The sequence below is a fragment of the Panicum virgatum genome, chromosome 1K (assembly GCF_016808335.1).
Source record: "Panicum virgatum strain AP13 chromosome 1K, P.virgatum_v5, whole genome shotgun sequence".
NCBI lineage: Eukaryota > Viridiplantae > Streptophyta > Magnoliopsida > Poales > Poaceae > Panicum > Panicum virgatum.
Genome location: NC_053136.1, coordinates 14677785 through 14698916, shown reverse-complemented (window position 1 = coordinate 14698916; position 21132 = coordinate 14677785).

Here is a 21132-nt window from a genome sequence, read left to right as displayed (position 1 = left end):
TGTCAGGTTTTACATCTATCTTTAGTTCGAGTGTTTTTTTTGTTGTCTTTCGTCCCATAGTCCACGAAAAAGCCAAAACAAAAATTAGGGTTTAGTTTTCCCGTCCCATAGCCGTGTTTAGCCTTTTGCATAATTCTTTTTCAGAGTCCGTCGTGTTGAGTTTTGTGTCCTAGTTCATCGTCTTGTTGCTGGTTAGTTCGTGTTTTGGTCCAGTAGTGTTTTTCCATCCCCGCTTGCCATCAGATCCACCATCGCTTACCACCCGATTTGGGTTTTGCTCTCCACAGAAACCCTAATCGGACCTCCGAACTTCAAACGGCCATAACTCTCGCATACGGATTCGGAATCAGGTGAAATTTAACTTTTTGGACAAGAGAAAAAAATTTCGCATCCGTCTGTCCCCCGGCTATGCCGGGTTGGGTGATTTCAGAATTGCAAAATTCGCATCAGAAAATTGTCTGTCGGAGCTCGGAAGTTTCTGCACGTTTTTTAAAGTTTTTGCAGAATTTCCATAGGCCACATCTTATAGCTGTTCGAGCTGAAATTTTGTGAGAAGCCTATTATAGTGAGGCAGATTGAGAAAAAAATATCAAAAAAATAAAAGAAAAAAAAAGAAAAGTTGATTTCTACTAGTGCCTCCACCTCACGACGAGCTCCGTTGAGCCCGATTCAGTGCTGTTTATCGTATCCATACTTGATCTTGATCCTGCTTGTTACCATTACTGTTCTAGGACACGTATAGGCCAGCAACTAGGACAAGTGTGCTTTTGGACCATTATTCAGCATTGCTATCTGATTTTGAATTGTGTTCCACATACTTATACTTTTGAGCCTCCCATAGCTACACATATTATCTTCAGATCATTACACCCAGAGGATCTTGCAATCTTGGTACCACTTCCTCACAGGTATCACGAACCGGCCACCAGTTGTACCGTCCACTGCTCGTGTTGGTAAGAACCTTGTAAGGGCTTGGTAAGACGCTCTCTTTAGTAGTGACCTTGAGAGGCACCACCACCTGAGTAGTCAGATTATTAGGGATAACCTTCACTGTTTGTTCCTGTTTTTGTGTCTACCATGGCAGGTGATGATGGAAGTGGGGGTCATACTCCCAAGGACTTCAACGAGTGTGTTAGCCAAGAACAGCTGGATGATGCCAAGAGAGAGATGCACGAGGTCGTCACCAAGGCAGTCACTGAGGCGATCATAGGCCTCAAGCTTGGTGAAATCATATCCACGGTTACTGACAGGATCGATGCGTTGGAGACTCGTCAACAGCACAATCAAGATGAGGACATGGTGTATGATGACCAAGGTAATATAGATGAAGCGGCCACACGGGAAGCACGGCTCCGCCGTCGTCTTCGCCGCAACACACAAGGTATGGGTGGTACTCACAACCACAACCACAATCACCAGCAAGGTAATCAGAATCGTGTACCCGATGATCCTTATGCTAAGGTTAAGTTTACAATACCTTCCTTTTCGGGATATTATGATGCTGACGGGTACCTTGATTGGGAGATGACAGTAGAGCAGAAATTTAGTGCACACCTTGTACCTGAGCAACATAGAGTTAGACAAGCCACTAGTGAGTTTAAAGATTTTGCTATCGTTTGGTGGACCGGTCTAATTGCTGAGGATGCTGCACCTACTACTTGGAATGATCTTAAGTCTGCTATGCGTGATAGATTTGTTCCCCCATCGTACCATAGAGATTTGCGTAAGAAATTGATGCGCTTAGAACAGGGAGATAAAACCGTGCAGGATTATTATGGTGAACTTCAAAAGGGTTTGATGCGTTGTGCCATAGTTGAGGGAACTGAGGATGCTATATGTAGATTTTACTCGGGCTTGAGGCGTGACATTCAGGACATTGTTGATTACAAAGAATTTCACACTGTCAACCAGTTGTTTCAGTTTGCCATGCTTGCAGAGAAGGAATTGCAGGGACGTGATTTGCAGAGCAGGAGCAAGGCCACCTACACCCCACGCTCGGCGCCATCTTCGGGGCTGACCAAGCCTGCCTCTTTTCGATCGCCCCCACCTGCGAGCAACAAGCGACCAGCAGCTTCGGAAGCTGCCACAACGCCAAAACCATCTCCTGCGCGTACTTCCGACTCAGGTAAAAAGTTTTTGCAGGAGCCAGCCAAGAGTTCGTCCTCGGTGTCCTCGACGGGAGGCACGACCGTTCAGTGCCACCGCTGCCATGGATTTGGACATGTGCGGAAGGATTGCCCAAGTCAGCGGGCATACATTGCTACCGAAGACGGCTACATTAGTGCCTCCGACATAGAAGATGATGATGAAGAAGAACCAGAAGAGGCTGCGGAGGCCGGGCATGTTCTGGGTAGCGAGAACACAGCAGCCTTCAGGAGCATCATTGTGAAGCGAGTCCTCAACGTACAGGCACAACAACCAGAGCAGTTTCAGCGCCATAATTTGTTCCAGATTTTCTTCGTCATCAACAATCGGCGAGCGCGTGTCATCATTGATGGAGGTAGTTGCAATAATTTGGTGAGTTCAGATTTGGTCAAGAAGCTTGGCTTGGCCACACGTCCACACCCCCATCCATATTATATTCAGTGGTTTAATGATGCGGGGAAAGCTAAGGTAACACAATCTTGCAGAGTTTCTTTTTCCATTGGTTCATATGCTGATTCCGTAGATTGTGATGTTGTACCTATGGAGGCGTGTTCTCTTTTGTTGGGTCGACCTTGGGAATTTGATAATGATGCTTTACACCATGGTAGAAGTAATACTTACACCTTCATGCATAAGGGAAAGAAAATTACTTTACTTCCCATGACCCCTGCTGAAATTGTACAAGCTGAAAAAGAACGAGCTGCTACTTTGCATGAAACTACATCTGAAAATCAGCAAGTTGCTAATTCTGTTTACCCACCTAAAAATGATAAGTCTGCACCTATTTCCAAGACTAATGGGATTAAATTGAAGGGTGGAGTTTTACTTGCTAGAAAATGCGACCTTGCTGAAATCTCTGATGATGATGTTTGTTACACTTTGGTGTGCAAACAAACACTGTTTTCCCTTGATAATGATGTTAGCTCGATACCTCCTGTTGTCGCTAACCTTTTGCAGGAGTTTGAGGACATTTTTCCAGCTGACATACCTCCCGGGCTGCCACCTATGAGGGGAATTGAGCATCAGATCGACTTGATTCCGGGAGCGACTTTGCCTAACCGAGCTGCTTATCGAACCAACCCCGACGAGACTAAGGAAATTCAGCGCCAAGTCCAAGAGCTTTTGGACCGCGGGTATGTACGTAAAAGCCTTAGTCCTTGTGCCGTTCCTGTGCTTTTGGTTCCTAAGAAAGATGGTACTTGGCGTATGTGTGTTGATTGTAGAGCCATAAATAACATTACCATTCGATATCGCCATCCTATTCCTAGACTTGATGATATGCTTGATGAGTTGTGTGGCGCTATAATTTTTACAAAGATTGACTTGCGTAGTGGTTACCACCAAATTAGAATGAAACTTGGAGATGAATGGAAAACAGCTTTTAAGACTAAATTCGGCTTGTATGAGTGGTTAGTAATGCCTTTTGGTTTGACTAATGCACCAAGTACTTTCATGCGATTAATGAATGAAGTTTTAAGAGCTTTTATTGGACGATTTGTGGTGGTTTACTTTGATGATATCTTGATTTACAGCAAGTCTTTGGATGAACATATGGATCACTTACGTGCTGTTTTTAATGCTTTACGTGATGCACGTTTATTTGGTAACCTTGACAAGTGCACCTTTTGCACGGATCGAGTCTCTTTTCTTGGCTATGTTGTTACTCCACAGGGAATTGAGGTGGATGAGACTAAAATTGAAGCCATAAAGAGTTGGCCGGTTCCCCAGACCGTCACACAGGTGAGGAGTTTTCTTGGTCTTGCAGGATTTTATCGCCGCTTTGTCAAAGATTTCAGCACCATTGCTGCGCCACTGCATGAGTTGACAAAGAAGGGTGTGGTGTTCCGTTGGGGAAAGGCACATGAGGAGTCCTTTTGCACTTTGAAGGACAAGCTTACACATGCTCCTTTGCTGCAACTTCCAAATTTCGGTAAGACTTTTGAGCTTGAATGCGATGCTAGCGGAGTTGGCATTGGAGGTGTCTTGATGCAAGAAGGTAAACCCATTGCTTACTTTAGCGAGAAATTGCATGGCTCTGTTTTGAATTACTCTACGTATGATAAAGAATTGTATGCACTTGTACGTTCTTTAGAGACGTGGCGTCATTATTTATGGCCTAAGGAATTTGTTATTCATTCCGATCATGAATCGCTTAAGTATCTTCGTTCTCAAAATAATCTGAATCGTAGACATGCTAAGTGGGTTGAATTCATTGAATATTTTCCTTATATTATCAAACACAAGAAAGGGAAGGATAATGTGATTGCCGATGCTTTGTCTAGACGTTATACTATGCTGTCCCAACTTGATTGTCGGATTTTTGGGCTTGAATCGATTAAAGAACAATATGCGCTAGACCCTGATTTTCATGAGGTGTTGCTGAATTGTAAAGAGGGACGTACATGGAACAAGTTTGTGATAAATGATGGATTTGTGTTTAGAGCTAACCGCATATGCATTCCAGTTGGTTCTGTTCGTCTTTTGTTGATGCAGGAAGCGCATGGTGGAGGTTTGATGGGACATTTTGGTGCGAAGAAGACAGAGGATGTTCTGGCCACACACTTCTTTTGGCCAAGGATGAGGAGAGACGTTGAGCGGTTCGTGGCTCGCTGTAATACATGTCAAAAAGCTAAGTCGCGCTTGAACCCACATGGTTTGTATATGCCTCTTCCTATTCCTTCGGTTCCGTGGGCGGATATTTCTATGGACTTTGTTTTGGGATTGCCTCGGACGAAGAGGGGGAGTGATAGCGTTTTTGTTGTGGTCGATCGTTTTTCCAAGATGGCACATTTTATACCTTGTCATAAAACAGATGATGCCATTCATATTGCTAACCTCTTTTTCAAAGAGATTGTTCGCTTGCACGGTATGCCTTCTACTATTGTTTCAGATCGTGATGCAAAATTCTTGAGTCATTTTTGGCGCACGCTATGGAACAAATTGGGGACAAAGTTGCTGTTTTCTACAACATGTCATCCCCAAACTGATGGACAAACAGAGGTGGTGAATAGAACATTGTCTACGATGCTCCGAGCAATATTGAAGCAAAATTTGAAGATGTGGGAAGAGTGTTTGCCGCATGTGGAGTTTGCATATAATCGGGCGGAACACTCCACCACCAAGGTAAGTCCTTTTCAGGTAGTGTATGGTTTTAACCCTCGTGCTCCCATTGATCTTTTGCCTCTACCTACTACTGAGCGTGTACATACTGATGCTAAAGAGCGTGCTGATTTTATTTTAAAATTACATGCTTCAACCAAAGAGAACATTGAAAAGATGACTGAGAAATATAGAATTGCTGGTAGTCGCGGTAGAAAGGAAGTTAAACTTGAACCGGGTGATTTAGTTTGGTTGCATTTGAGAAAAGAAAGATTTCCAGATTTGAGAAAGTCTAAATTGATGCCACGTGCTGCTGGACCATATAAAATTTTGGAAAAGATTAATGATAACGCATATAAACTTGAGTTGCCCCCAGAGTTTGGGGTTAGTCCCACTTTTAACATTTCAGATTTGAAGCCATATTTTGGAGAAGAAGATGAGCTTGAGTCGAGGACGACTCCAATTCAAGAGGGGGAGGATGATGAGGACATCACTCCTACGGATACAAACAACACTCCTCAAGATGATATACAAGGTCCTATTACTCGCGCACGTGCTCGACAATTGAACTTACAGGTGAGTTCGTTCCTAAGTAATGTTTATTGTGAATCTGAGAATAGATTGCTACCTAATGACTTAATTGTACTTAGGAACAAAGGAGAGGACCAGCAAGGGTGTGGAGAAGGCCTTGGAGGCGTGGAGGACCAGCAAGGACGTTCGGATCAAGATGGAGGCCCAAACCGATTCGACTTCGTTTCAGTTTCGGACTCCAGGAACAGGCCGCACTAAAACGGACGCCCAGGTTGCATACGGAGTCGGATTTGGGCGCACTTGATATGGATGGAAAGATAATTTCAAGACGCTTCCAATGGATCTGGTTTCAGGCTCAAATTCATCCGGAGTCGACAGGAATCGTCTATGGAAGTTGGCGTCCAGAATCTGTCCCGGTGCTGCGTCACTGTTTTTGGGCCGATGGCCCGTGTATCGTGTTGGAGCCCAATAGGGGCGCGTCCAGGGGGTCTTGCGCGACCTAAACCCTTATTAATAGCCGCCGCCGCCATCGTGAGACTTGGGTTTTGCTTAGATTATTCTGTCGAGAACAGTTTCGCCGCCGTGTCGGTTTGTGAGACCCCAACTTTGAGATTAATCTTTCATCTGCAGAGTCACTTCAATTGAGCTGTGTTCTTTCGAGTTCTTGCTTGTGTTCTTCGTTGCGCTTGCAGGGATTAGCCTTCTTAGCGAGGTCAACCGAGTTGTGACACGGTTGATAACCAGAGGAGTTGTGGTGCTAAGATTGCTGGATTCGGGTCTTAGGATCTGAAGCCGGATCGGTGTGTTTCGCTCCGCCTACAACGAGAGTTATCCAGAACCTGACGGAAGATCGGGAACCCACGTCCCCATTATATTCATAGGGACTTTGTCATCTATTGTGATGCATCCCGACAAGGATTAGGGTGTGTCCTTATGCAAGATGGGAAAGTAGTTGCATATGCTTCCCGCCAGCTCAAGCCTCATGAGCAGAATTATCCGACCCATGATTTGGAATTTGCAGCCATAGTGTGTTGGGTATTTTAGCGTCACGAATAAATCTGCAAGCGCACGGATACCGTTGTAGCTTTCACCTTAGAGTATTCCAAGGGTTATCGAATCCACAGGGAACGTGTGTGTGCACTCTCTTCTATTCTAATCGGTCTAAGGACACACCAAGATAGGTAGAGGGTAGAGAGGATTCCTAAGATAGTGCTACTGCTGAGTTAAAGGTCCATCTCTCGGGCACAATACTCGCTTCAGGCACCGGCTTACAACTAGTCTGCCAGTCGACTCCGGCCAACAGCTCTACGCTATATCTGAACGTGGAGAATTACGAAGGACCAATAGGGCTGTCACGACCTACGTCCTACCTCTATCAAACCATGGGATATAAGGCAAACGAAGGATAACCCCTAGCCTAGACACCACGTCTACGCTATTGATTACTACTGCAGTCTAGCTACGTATGATATTCCATAGCAAAATACAGCACTCTGTATGAACACAGAGCGACAAATCCGCGAGTAAGAGAACTGATCTCACTCAACTACAAGCACTACTAGCATATATGTACCAAGTATAAAATTAGAGATAGGAACCGTGTATACTAACTAAACCCAAAGAATATAGTAGCATCCGTAGAGATATAAGCTGGGGCAGAGTGCCGACACCCCGGCACTTCTCCCGATCTACTCCCTCACTCTCATAGAGGTACAATTTGGAGAAGAGCGCCGAAGACCGGCGCCCCTCCTGAGTACCTCTACCCTCTCCCTAGGCTAAGACAACTCTAAATGCAAGAGGAGGATTGGATGAGCACTTGATGGATGTGAAACCCAACTTGGTGGTGTGTCTTGGTTCTTACCCCCTCCTCTCATATTTATAGGAGGGAGCCATGGGCAGCAAGGTCGGTTTTAGCTGGTGATCCTCCAAGAACCAACATCTAGGACCAATGAGGAGCTGCCACATCAAAGATTGAAGTCGGTTGGTGCAGTGGGCTGGTCGGCCGACGGCCCACTGCCACCAACCGCCCCCAATCTTGATATTTGGGCTGTCCTGGTGTCTCTTGTCCTAATCCCATAGGTCATGGCCTGTCCTAAGCTAGTTTGCTTGGGTGCATGGGCCTCTTTTGATCCAATTGAGTCTTCTCTGATTGGTTGCGCATTTTGTCTTGATCTGTGGAGTGTGTTTTCCTACTCGTGAAGTGTGTTTTCTCTCTTAATTCACCTGCATACAAATATTTACCAACACTCGTGGAAATGGTTAGTAATAAACCCCCTACCACTATGTTGATGTTTACATTTTATGTATTTATGCAGGAGTGGACGGCCTAATATTGGTACTTAAGAGCCTTCAACAACACCCCCACACTTAGCCTTTGCTCGTCCTCGAGTAAAGCATAAAGGACTAAGGTAGAACATGAATTCCAAAGGTATGAAGCGAGCATAAGAATTATTCCAAGCCATACCTTGCACTTGTGAACTTTTGAAGTGTCTATCACACTATCTTGGGTAGTTGATGCATGGAATGGTCGCGAAACATGACCCTTCTACTCCTCATGTCAAGTAGCTTGGGATTTTTCAATAAGTTTTCAAAATAAACCTTGCTTAGCTCCTCATTTAACTCTCTTAGATCGCTTAATGTGTATGTGTCCTTACCAAGGCATTTAACTTACCTTTTCTTCATCCTACTTCTAGTGATGGCTATTTGTGGAGGTCAAGGTAGGGTATAAAGGATAAGGCATACTTGTATCACATATATTGCAAAGTCAAAGACCAGATCCAAAGAGAAAAATAAATCATACAATCAGATCAAGATGTGCACGTGTATGGATTGTGATAGATGGAATGGAAACTACTTTTGTACGATCTCTCTCCCTATATAAATTCTTTTGAGAGCATGGCTATCTCTTTTTTTTCATGGACCTTCATGTGCCCACATTTTTTTTCTTTCTTTTTACAATACTTGGACCTTCATGTGTCCATATATTTTTTTCTCGATAGCCCATGCCTCTCTTCTTTTTTTTTAACAAAAACTGAAGAGAGAGAGACCAACACAAATAGTGGAGCATTTATTTTGTGGAATGAGTGGATGGTACAATGCTAACTTCTCAAAGAAGCATAGCAGGGGGGTATATGGTGTGCACGTGAATCTTGATCATGAAAGCATGACAAAAATTTCTCTCGAGGGTCACAACAATTTGACAAAGCTCAATGCAAAAACAAGCAGCACATGTGTATATGGTTTTCAAGAAGTATCATCATATGGCTTTTGGTAGGACTTTGGCATATCAAAGAGGAGCTTCGCAAAGAGTTTTCCAAATTTTCAAATAAATTTTCCAAGCACTTAAACAATAAAGGGCGAAGATCATATCATTCAAACCATATCTCAAACATCAACTACTTAGATAAGTATTCTTTCCTAAGGATTTTTGTTCACAAGCATCAAGGTGATAAGCATGGAATAAAACATATGCAAGCCAACCATAGGAAACATGTAGAGTAGGCAGATATACTAATTCATTTTGAGTTTGATTTTAGTGAGTAGGATTTAAAAACCATTCAAACTCATGAATCAAGGAGAGTTGAGAGGTAGAGGATGCACAAACCGTCGCTTTTGAAGAAGATGAGGATCAAGGCAGTGGTGATTCAGTCAAACCACCAGGTGGCCGGCTGACTCTGGTGTCATTGCCTTATCCCTTCTTATGTTGGCGCAGTCGATGTTGTGCGATAACTTTGTGGGAGATCTCGAATGTGTAGGGCATTAATGAATTTGCGAGATCTCCCCAACACTTGTGCTTGTACCTGGTGTTGTATTCAACGAGATGGTGGAAACAAAATAATAGCTCTTCCGGTTTTAAGAACCAGGGAGCCCTACAATTTATTGAAACTAAACTTTACTCTCACCATGAGACTTACTCTGGCGATCCTCGGGCGACCTCCCAGCAGGGCTTTGTTTAATGTCAAAAATAGGACATTGAGAGTACTTACTGTGGTGTTTGTTGATGAAGAACTTATTACCATGGTAACTCCTCTCTTATTATTTTTTTATGGTGCAAGATGCATGTAACACCCTAATTTAAATTCCAGCATTTAATAATAAATTTAATTGGCTTTATTTAATTTTCTAAGGTTTATTGTGTTAGACTTGCATTTAACCTAAATTTTTGTTCTATAAGTAATTAAAATTTAACATAGATCTACTTTTAATGTTGCATTCATGCTGGATGTTTTTATTTTTGCTTGTGTGCTTTAGGTTGTGGAATTCAAAATTTAATTTGAATCCATCTAGTTTGGTTTGAGTTAGAACTAGAAATAGGAAAATAGAAGTGGGAAGATAGAGAGAAGACCCCAAACCCTTGCCCAAATCCAGCCCAAAACCCCTAAACCCCAAGCCCAGCCCAGCTCTCCTCTCTTTTCCTTCCTGCGATCGGCCCAGACAACTTCCTCCGTTCCTGGCCCAACCCCGCGCGGGGCCTGCTGGCCTGCGCCACCCCGCGACCGCAAGACCCCGGCCCGCTAGCGCCTCGTGGCCCGCTCGCCCATTCCCACCTCTTCCGCACAGCCCAGGTACCCGCGGTCCACCTCTGCTGCGTCCCTCCGCTCCGCTCTGGCCCAGCACGCCTGCAGCCCACGCTCCGCGCGCGCCAGCGTCCCACCCCGCGACGCGCTGCTCACTCTCGCTGTGCTCCCGGGCCCACGCGTCAGCTTCGCCCCCTTCCTCGCGCAACGGCCGCGCTCGTCACGCCGCTTTTCCCGGCGAGATCTCCCACGCCAGGCGCGCACGCCAAGGCCGCCGCCGCCCTATAAGAAGGGTCCCCGGCCCTCCTCCGAACCCCACCTCTCCACCGCCGCCACCAGAGCCTCCAAACCCTAGCACCGCATCCCCGCTCCGCCACGCGAAACCCCCTATGCCGCCGTGGTCCCAAAGCTCCGCCGCTCCCCCGCCACCGAGATCCGCCGCAGAAGCTTCGTCTTGGGGCCAGGTTCGCCCCTGGGCTCGCTGCCCCGACCGCAGTTTGCGCCTGCGCCAATTTTGGTGTAACACCCGGTTTATAAAAGAACATAAACCGAGCAATCATATACGTGCCAGGATCAAGTCACACGTATATACAACAGAATGAACAGTATATCATAGCACATATCACGTAAAAAGATATAATAAAGCGAATACGAATGTTATTTATTACAATAATGACAAAAATGTCTGATACAGCGGAAGCGTAGTACAAAATACGAATAAAGCTCTCCGAAGCTGAAGCAGGGCGCCACAGGGACGTCGACTGGGAGACGAACACCTAGAAGTCCTCGTAGTCCTGGTAGCGCTGGACGAACTCCCTCGTGTCGGCAGGAACTGAGCAGCAGTAGCGAAGCCAAGAGGAAAAAGTAGAGAAGAGGCAAGAGTGAGTACACAACTTGTACTCAACAAGTATAACACAAACTATGAGGCTCTAGGCTGGCTGACTCAACTGCATTAGCTTTTAAGTGTTGGCAAAATTTTATTAAAGCTATTTACTACGAGTTGATGAATTACCATTAACCCAGTTACATAGTAATTAATCAGAATTAATTATGATACTACTGAGAAACCAAACCAAGACCAAGCCACCAAGGTAACCCCGAGAAGCACCTCCCTCGTCGGAAGGAGATAACTTCACTAATCAAAAGGAGGATCTGGGCCGCTCATAACCGTGAGCACAACTAGTATACCAGTTTTACACTCTGCAGAGGTTGCACATCTTTACCCACAAGTCGTGAGCTACGCCAGTTGTTCATCACACTTCCTTAGGTGAGATGGCCAGCGACTCACTACGAGGCCTTTAAAAAGAATCCCGTTGGTAAGGCGTAACCGCGAGAGTTAGGTCGGCGACGATGGGGCCCACCTCCGGGGGTACAAGCACAGGAGCGCAATCCAAGCACAGACCAAGCCGGAGGAGCAGGGACCATTGAAGCTTACTACTCTTGCCCCGCAGGTAAGTTACTCCAAACCAAAAAGATCTAATTATTACGCCAAGTCTATCCCATTCTAGCCTTGTGGTAGCGCTGTTGTCCCAGGTTGTCGCTCTATGAACCGGTCCTTATGGAGAGTGGCCAACCAAGCACTAAGCACCGTGCTGGCCCCCTAAACCATGTTTCTACAAAGACATCTTTTAACGAGACGTGAGCCACTCATCCACACAGAGGGCCACTCTCAGAATTAAGTTCAAGTAAACCATTAATCAATTTAATTAAAAAGGACCAGAGTGTGTTATAGCGCAGCAACCTAGCACAACTAACCAAAATGCAACCCAAAGGTATATATAAAGGATATAAAGTGGCTAGGAAGTCCTTATAGGCATACAGTATTAAAATGCAGTATGAAAATGTATTTAAACGTGATAGGTGGTTCATGTTATACTTGCCTTCCTCGTACTGCTCTGGCTGCTGCTCAAACTGATCCGAAGACGGCTGCTCCGGGTACTGGTACTGGGGCTCCTCAGAAGGATCAACGTCTACTCACGAACACATGGCCAAAACAAGGCACAACAATAAGCATACAAGCAAACACTAATAAAAACTAAGAAACAGTACAACAATACATGAAAACAGCGCACAAAACTACTCTAGAACAATTCTACGCGTTACAACGATCGCGTGGATATAAAGAACGCTAAAAACGGAGCTAAAACGCATAATCTAGGCTAAAAACAAGTTCTAGGGGCTTATTTGTAAGAAAACTGAAGTTCCAGGGACTTTTCTGCTAAAACCGAGGGCTAAAACATAATTAAACTAAAGCTTCAGGGTCTAACTCGCAAAAACATCAAGCGTGGACTGCGGGTACTAAATCTAGAAAGGTCAGGGGGCTATGCGTTAAAAACAGGGCCTCTGCGTGATTATTTTTACACTAGCTAGGACCGCGGGTTGATAACCCAAAAGAGCAGGGGCTCTTTAACATATTTGCCAGGCCGAAGGGGTATTGGCTGTTCTGGTCCACCGGATCACGATCCTACGGTGCAGATCGAAACGGTTCACGATCTAATCTCACCCATCCGCGACAAATCGGGCGGCTGAGGTCAAAAGGGGCGCGGGAGCGGCGGAACTCGCCGGAAACAGGGGCTTCCGCGGCGGCGCTTCACCGGAGATGCCCAATCCGGCACTCCGGGGGTTCCATCGGGGCGGGGCTTTGGCCTGGTAGGTTCAGCACTTCATGCGTGATCCGCTAGAGCCTTCTGCGCGGTGTGGGGATGGCCGGGGCGGGGTGCGCAGCCGTGGGGGCGGTCCTGCTCGTCCTGCTCGGCGGCGCTCACCGTCGCGAGCCCGTGTGCTCGGTTCTGGGCTCGGGTTCATGGCACAGCAAGGAGCGTGGGTGTGTGCAAGCCCCAAACGAGCCTAAGCAAGGCCTATGCGAAGCTGTGCGGCGGTGCTGGGGGTTCGTCATGGCGGAGCGGCGGCGGCGAAATGCCGGCGTGCGCTGCCCGGCCAACTGAGAGGCCTATGGTCTACATGTGCGTGCGAAATAGGAAGGGGAGGTCCGGGCGATGCTCACCGTGCAAGGTTCAGGCGGAGATGCGGTGCAGAGGGGGTCGACGACGAGGCCCGAGCGGCGGCGCTCGGACGGAGTCGGTGACGAGGTCGGCGCAGGGGCTCTCCGGGCTCCTGGATGGCACGGCTCGACCCAAGACTGTCCTGCGGGAAGGATACGGGGGTCACGGGTCACCGGCGGCGAGGAAAAGCGGTGGCGGGGGTGCTTACCGGCGGCGCAGGGTGGCGGTACGGCGGAGTTGCGCTGCTGCGAAAGTTTAGGGTTCGTGCGGCGCCAGCGGGACGGGATGGCGGCGTAGGGGTGCGGCGCGGGTGGTTAAAAGGAGGCCGGGCGGGGATTGCGGCGGGATAGGGATCCCGGCGAGCTCGCCGGTGATCCCGGGCGGCCGTTGCGCGGAGCCGGGACGGAAGGGGAGAGAAGGGCGCTGACGCGCGGGCCCGGCGTGGCAGCGGGTGGGCGAGCGCGTGCGGGCTGAGGAGAGCGGGGCGCTGGGCCGCGCGGGGAGCGGGCGGAGGCAGGCCGCAGCGCGCGTGAGTGGGCTCGGGGAGAGCCGGTTGGGCCGGGCGACAGAAGGGAAAGAGGGAGTGGGCCGCGGGTTCGGTTGGGCTAGACTGGGCTTGGGGTTTAGGTTTGGTTTCGGGTTCCTTTTCTAATTCTTCTTCTCTTTTCTATTTCTAATTCAAACAAGGGTTGAATTCAAAAGTAAATTTGAATTCAAACACACTCAAACAATTAAAACTATGCACCAGCATGAATGCAACCCAAAAGTTTAAACCTATGGCAAAATTTTAATACTTAAGGAGCAAAAATTAGATTAAATGCCAACTAAACACAATAAACCTTAGAAAATTAAATAAAGCCAATTTAATTTATTAATAAATGCTGAAATTTAAATTAGGGTGTTACAGACCCTACCCCCTTAAAGAAATCTCGTCCCCGAGATTTATCTGGGCTGGCTAGCAAAGAGATCTGGATATGTCCTCTTCAACTCATCTTCTCGCTCCCAAGTAGCCTCAGCTTCACTGTGATGACTCCACTGAACTCTGCACATCTTGATGCGCTTGTTCCGAGTAACCCTCTCTGATGTCTCTAGAATCTTTACCGGATGCTCAGTATAAGTCAGATCCTCCTGCACATCGACTCCATCCAGGGGTGCCTACTCCTCGGGTACTCGCAAACACCTCTTCAGCTGAGATATATGGAAGACATCATGAACTCCTGAGAGGCTGAGAGGTAACTCCAGGCGATAAGCAACTTCGCCTTTCCGCTCTAGCACCTTGAATGGCCCCACATACCGAGGTGCTAACTTCCCTTTGACATTGAATCTGCGGATGCCCCTCATCGGAGACACCTTCAGATACACATAATCACCGACACTGAAAGTCAGGTCTCTCCGTTTGCCATCAGCATAGCTCTTCTGTCTGCTCTGTGCAATCCTCAGATTCTCTCGCACAGCCTGAACCATCTGCTCTGCATCATCTATGATCTCAGGGCCAAAGAGCTGCTTCTCACCGATCTGATCCCAATAGAGAGGAGTCCTGCACTTTCTGCCATACAATGCCTCAAATGGGGACTTCTTTAGACTGGCCTGATAGCTGTTGTTATATGAGAACTCAGCAAATGACAGGCACTTATCCCAACTAGTACCATACTGAATAGCACAAGCTCTCAGCATATCCTCCAACACTTGGTTGGTTCTCTCTGTCTGCCCATCTTTCTGAGGGTGATAAGCCGTACTGAAACGCAGCTTCGTATCCAACGAATCATGGAGCTGCTCCCAGAAACGAGAAGTGAACTGAGACCCTCTGTCAGATATAATCTTCTTGGGCACACCATGCAAGCAGACAATCCGAGAGATGTACAACTCTGCAAGTCTAGCACCGGAGTAAGTAGTGTTCACTGGAATGAAGTGAGCAACCTTCGTCAATCGATCCACTACTACCCAAATGGAGTTGTACCCTTTCTGAGTACGGGGCAATCCAACAATGAAGTCCATAGTGATTTCCTCCCATTTCCACTCTGGAATCTTCAAAGGCTGTAATAAACCTGCTGGCCTCTGATGCTCAGCCTTGACACGCTGACAGGTGTCACATATAGCCACATACTCTGCTATTGAACGCTTCATCCCATACCACCAGAAACGTTCCTTCAGATCATAATACATCTTCGTGCTGCCCGGATGAATAGAGTAAGCTGTATCATGGGCCTCACTCAGAATCAACTTCCGAAGATCCTTCACATCTGGAACACAGATCCGGTTCTTGTACCACAAGGTACCCTGGTCATCCTCTCTGAAATGAGGAGCCTTGCCCTTCTTGAGCAACTCACGGATTTCCTGCAGCTTCTCATCATCTTTCTGATGCTGCCTGATCTCTGACTCTAGAGTCGGTACTGCCTCAAATGCTGCACTGGAAGTATGATGCAAGAAGCCCAGACTCAACTGCTCAAACTCCTCGCATAGCTCTGGAGGCATCTGGAAAGCCACGGCCATGTTGACATAACTTCTTCTGCTCAAAGCATCTGCTACAACATTGGCCTTGCCCGGATGATAGTGAATCTCCAGGTCATAATCCTTGACTAACTCTAGCCATCTTCTCTGCCGCATGTTCAGCTCATTCTGCGTGAAAATGTACTTGAGGCTCTTGTGATCAGTGTAGATATCACAACGCTGCCCATATAAGTAATGCCTCCAAATCTTCAGAGCATGCACAACTGCGGCTAACTCAAGATCATGAGTGGGATAATTCAACTCATGCCGACGTAGCTGCCGTGAAGCATAAACAATCACTCTGCCTTCCTGCATCAGAACACACCCAAGACCATCCTTCGAAGCATCACAATATACCGTGAACCTCTTCGTCTGGTCTGGCAGAGTCAGGACTGGCGCCGTAGTCAACCTCTTCTTCAGCTCATCAAAGGCCCTCTGACGCTCATCAGTCCATACGTAAGCCACATTCTTCTCTAGCAAGGAAGTCAAAGGCTTTGCGATCTTGGAGAAATTCTCGATGAACCTCCGATAATATCCTGCTAAGCCCAAGAAAGACCTGACTTCCTTCACTGTCTGCGGTGTCTCCCACTCGAGCACATCCTTCACCTTGCTTGGATCAACAGCAATGCCTCCCTGAGAGATAACATGACCGAGGAATGGCACCTCGTCAATCCAGAACTCGCACTTGCTGAACTTGGCATACAACTGATGCTCTCTCAATCTCTGCAATACGAGTCTCAGATGCTCCTCATGCTCTTCTTCTGTCTTGGAGAAGATCAGAATATCATCAATGAAAATCACCACGAAGACATCTAGATAATCCATGAAGACCATGTTCATCAGATGCATGAAGAAAGCCGGGGCATTAGTCAGGCCGAAGGACATGACTGTATACTCATATAGCCCGTACTTGCAGGTGAATGCCGTCTTCGGAATATCCCCTGGACGGATCCTCAGCTGAAAATAGCCCGAACGAAGATCAATCTTCGAGAATATACGAGCACCTCGAAGCAGATCGAAGAGATCCTCAATACGGGGCAGTGGATGCTTGTTCTTGATAGTGACTGCATTCAGCTCCCGATAATCTACACACATCCTCTTCGAGCCATCCTTCTTATCTACTAGCAGTAATGGAAAAGCCCAAGGAGAGAAGCTGCGACGGATATAGCCCTTGGCTAGCAACTCATCAATAGTCTTCTTAACTTCTTCATGCTCTATAGGTGCCATACGGTAGGGCCGCTTTGCAATAGGAGCTGTGCCAGGCAAGAGATCAATACAAAACTCAATGGCGCGTTCAGGCGGCATACCTGGCAGATCATCCGGAAAGACATCCGGGAATTCAGACACCACGCGAATACCGTCCGTGGGTCTAGCCTCCATCTGATGAAGAAATCCAGAAGGCTCTACTGCACTGATAACAACCTCTTGACCACTGGAAGCTGATAGCAAGACTGTCCTCTGAGCACAATCTATCCGAACTCCCCATTTGGCCAGAGTCTCCATTCCCAGAATGACATCAATGCCCTTGGTGTCTAGCACCATCAGATCAGTACAGAACTCTACTCCCCTCAAGGAAACACTGATTCTCGGGCAGTAAGTGTGAGACCTCTACTGTCCTCCCGGTGAAGATACTAACAGGCACCTTTTTAATGTGCTAGTATGAATACCATGATGCTCGACAAAAGACTGAGTAATGAAGGAATGCGTAGCACCAGTATCAAAAAGCACTGTAGCTGGATATGAATTAACCATGAACGTACCAATAACCACGTTGGGAGCCTCGGCCGCTGACTCGGCCGTCACGTGGTTCACTCTGCCCTGAAGTGGCGCCCTGGGCTGAGCTGGGCGCCCCTGCTGTCCCGCCTGCGCCTTCCGGGGGCAAGCGTTGGCGTAGTGCCCCGGCTGGCCGCAGTGAAAGCAGGTGCGAGGAGATCCCTGAGCCTGCTGTCCGGTAGGAGCTGCCGGACGTGGAGCCTGTGGTGCCGGTGGAGCTGGTGGAGCAGCATGAGCCGGAGGTGCCGGTAACCTCGGGCCCTGACCTGCCTGCTGCTGTCGAGGCGGGTACTGCTGCGGTGGCCTCTGCTGGTACTGCTGAGGAGGCCGGTACTGTTGCTGGTACTGCTGAGGCTGCTGGAGTCGTGGACGAGTGTTGCTGCCGGAAGCAACGGGGACAATCTTCCTCTTCTTGTCCTCCATCTCCAGGTGCTTGCGCTCAGTGTTGAGCGCACTGTCAACCAGATGGTTGAAGTCGTCGAAGCGGAGGTTGAGCAGCGCGTACTGGAGGTAGTCCTCAAGACCCTCCATGAAGTGCTCCTGCTTCTTGCGGTCATCCGCAACATCGGCAGGGGCGTAGCGAGCCAGCTGAAGAAAGTGATCACGATACTCCGTGACCGACATAGTTCCCTGAATCGACAAAGACAGATAGATATCGAAAGATTAATTCAAGATTCATAAGGATAGAACAAGGGGTATTAGCTCAAAAGAAAACGCTGAATGATTATACTTAAGATTACCTGCTTCAGTGCAAGGAACTCCTTCTGTTTCATCTTCATAACGCCCGCGGGGACGTTGTGGCTGCGGAAACGCTCCCTGAACTGGAGCCAAGTAAGAGACTCGCGGTCATGAACTGGGTGGGACTCCCACCAGTCCAAAGCTGCCCCTCGCAGCTGTCCTGCTGCGTACAAGACGCGCTCACGATCATCGCACTGGGCGATGTCCAGCTGACGCTCCACTGCACGGAGCCAGTCGTCAGCCTGAAGGGGGTCGGACGTGTGAGAAAACGTCGGCGGGTGACCCCTCAGGAAATCAGCACGCCTGTCGCGAGGCTGCGGCGGTGGAGGAGGCGGAGGCTGAGTGTGAGCCTGCTAAAGAGCTTGAACGGTGTTGTTCAGGGTAGCCATCATCTGCATCTGGAGCTGAAAGTACTGCTCCGGAGTCAAGGGCGGAGGCATCGGGATCCCGGTACCCTGGTTGTTCTGACCCTGCTGCTGGCCAGAACCGGAACCGGTGCTCCTGGTGTTCACCATCTGATTTGAACAAAAGATTTCACGAGTAAGGATATTGTAGGAATAAATTCAGATGGATATGATAACTCTTTGCGGAAAAAGACTCAGCCATGATAAAGTAGACAGGATAGAGTTGACTGTTTTACCCCCAACGATCTAACTCATTTTATTAATTAGTTAACTTTAACATCTGAGTGATTTTCTTTAAACAAATCGAAACTACTAAACTATGCAATCATTCAAAAATCCAAATCAAACATGTATCATAATAACAAGCAGACAATTTTCACGACTTAGCCGAGTTTAACACACGACTCGACTAACACAACGCGTCGCAGAGCGTGCTATCGTATTATTATAAAAGGGTCACCTAGCTATACTCATGGTGGTCAGATGATTGATTCAGGCCAAATCTACGAAAACTATTCTTCAGAGAGATAAATCAAGGCAAGAAGGGTGAAAAAGTCATAGAAGTCAAGGGGTATAATAGTAAAATAATTTCAGCAGGCAAGGATTGGTGAGGAGAAGTCCTAAAACTCGACCAGTTCTATCTAGGCTTCGTCCTACAGTCGAACCTGGCTCTGATACCACTCTGTAACACCCGGTTTATAAAAGAACATAAACCGAGCAATCATATACATGCCAGGATCAAGTCACACGTATATACAACAGAATGAACAGTATATCATAGCACATATCACGTAAAAAGATATAATAAAGCGAATACGAATGTTATTTATTACAATAATGACAAAAATGTCTGATACAGCGGAAGCGTAGTACAAAATACGAATAAAGCTCTCCGAAGCTGAAGCAGGGCGCCACAGGGACGTCGACTGGGAGACGAACACCTAGAAGTCCTCGTAGTCCTGGTAGCGCTGGACGAACTCCCTCGTGTCGGCAGGAACTGAGCAGCAGTAGCGAAGCCAAGAGGAAAAAGTAGAGAAGAGGCAAGAGTGAGTACACAACTTGTACTCAACAAGTATAACACAAACTATGAGGCTCTAGGCTGGCTGACTCAACTGCATTAGCTTTTAAGTGTTGGCAAAATTTTATTAAAGCTATTTACTACGAGTTGATGAATTACCATTAACCCAGTTACATAGTAATTAATCAGAATTAATTATGATACTACTAAGAAACCAAACCAAGACCAAGCCACCAAGGTAACCCCGAGAAGCACCTCCCTCGTCGGAAGGAGATAACTTCACTAATCAAAAGGAGGATCTGGGCCGCTCATAACCGTGAGCACGGCTAGTATACCAGTTTTACACTCTGCAGAGGTTGCACATCTTTACCCACAAGTCGTGAGCTACGCCAGTTGTTCATCACACTTCCTTAGGTGAGATGGCCAGCGACTCACTACAAGGCCTTTAAAAAGAATCCCGTTGGCAAGGCGTAACCGCGAGAGTTAGGTCGGCGACGATGGGGCCCACCTCCGGGGGTACAAGCACAGGAGCGCAATCCAAGCACAGACCAAGCCGGAGGAGCAGGGACCATTGAAGCTTACTACTCTTGCCCCGCAGGTAAGTTACTCCAAACCAAAAAGATCTAATTATTACGCCAAGTCTATCCCATTCTAGCCTTGTGGTAGCGCTGTTGTCCCAGGTTGTCGCTCTATGAACCGGTCCTTATGGAGAGTGGCCAACCAAGCACTAAGCACCGTGCTGGCCCCCTAAACCATGTTTCTACAAAGACATCTTTTAACGAGACGTGAGCCACTCATCCACACAGAGGGCCACTCTCAGAATTAAGTTCAAGTAAACCATTAATCAATTTAATTAAAAAGGACCAGAGTGTGTTATAGCGCAGCAACCTAGCACAACTAACCAAAATGCAACCCAAAGGTATATATAAAGGATATAAAGTGGCTAGGAAGTCCTTATAGGCATACAGTATTAAAATGCAGTATGAAAATGTATTTAAACGTGATAGGTGGTTCATGTTATACTTGCCTTCCTCGTACTGCTCTGGCTGCTGCTCAAACTGATCCGAAGACGGCTGCTCCGGGTACTGGTACTGGGGCTCCTCAGAAGGATCAACGTCTACTCACGAACACATGGCCAAAACAAGGCACAACAATAAGCATACAAGCAAACACTAATAAAAACTAAGAAACAGTACAACAATACATGAAAACAGCGCACAAAACTACTCTAGAACAATTCTACGCGTTACAACGATCGCGTGGATATAAAGAACGCTAAAAACGGAGCTAAAACGCATAATCTAGGCTAAAAACAAGTTCTAGGGGCTTATTTGTAAGAAAACTGAAGTTCCAGGGACTTTTCTGCTAAAACCGAGGGCTAAAACATAATTAAACTAAAGCTTCAGGGTCTAACTCGC